The sequence below is a fragment of the Echinops telfairi genome, unplaced genomic scaffold (assembly GCF_000313985.2).
Source record: "Echinops telfairi isolate 266 unplaced genomic scaffold, ASM31398v2 ScPeMD7_5;HRSCAF=22, whole genome shotgun sequence".
In the NCBI taxonomy this organism is placed as follows: Eukaryota; Metazoa; Chordata; class Mammalia; order Afrosoricida; family Tenrecidae; genus Echinops; species Echinops telfairi.
The window spans coordinates 15,421,223-15,422,376 of NW_022103901.1; positions in this window are offsets into that span (position 1 = coordinate 15,421,223).

Here is a 1,154-nt window from a genome sequence, read left to right on the forward strand (position 1 = left end):
TTTCTACTTGAGCCCTTGATATCAGCTCCTCATTTTCCCCCTTCCTCCCCGTACACGTCCTTTTTTTATTGTTGATTTGGTGAATTGAATTACTTAATATGACCCTTCTAGCCATCATCTCTGCAACACCTACCAAATGACTGGGTGGGATTCTGCAAAGGAAAGTGCCTATGGTCCACCAGGAGATAGCTTGCTGATAATGTAAATGAGGTGCTTGCCACCCGTGTGGGGTGGTGGGACTAGGCAAATCAGGTGTGAGGAACCTTAGCAAAAGGTCCGGTCAATCTTGCCATTCCACGAGACTTCAAATGAACCATCCCAGAGGTGGGAAGGGGAACCTCAAATCCACCAAGAAGGAAGAGCCAGGGATGGAGCACATCCGTTGGACCCAGGAGCCGTGTGCTGAGAACCTCCCAGACTAGACGGAAAAGCGAGGCAGTAGAGAGAAGCAATGACAGAGGGTCTGAAGGGCTTACTGGCCTACAGTGTGAGAAAGCTGAGCCCCTTTGAGTCGGAAGCTTGCTGGGGGCGTGAGGTGCCTGTGGATACTTCTTGGGGGGCTCAAAAGTGTTGTCACACTGGCCTGAGCACAGCAGAGGCGGAGGGAGGGGGCCACGAAGTGGAGAGGCTGAGGACCAGAGGGAGGCGTGCCTGAAGATGCTGTCCTGACTGAAGAACTGTATCCTGAGCCATTTCTGATCCTGAATTGTGAAATGCCACTTCCCTAGTGAACCTCACCAGGGTGCGTATGGTCTGAGAGCTTTGGGCGGCCACTGTAATGGCTTCTCCGCCGTGATGCAGAGTGTGACGTGACAGGAAGCAGGAATGGGGTCAGAACTGTCCCCAAGGTGGGCGGGTGAAAGCGTGCCTGGCTTCAGCCTTACCAGAAGAGCAACCGGCGTCTAAGGGCTGAACGCTCACAAAGCGCGGATATGTCTTCCTTGGTGAACACAGAGCTCTGGGATGGTCAAGGACTGATGTTACCGAATTAACATTAGGAAGTAACGCCTGAGAGTTTAACCTTTCGCCTATTTATAGTTAGGCGATCTCGTAACATGAAGATTCAGGAAGCATGGTCGTTTTCCTGAAGTCACGAGATCATGGGTTTGTAACAGACTACCCCTTTTGGTTGGAAAAGTCAAATTTTCAGCACC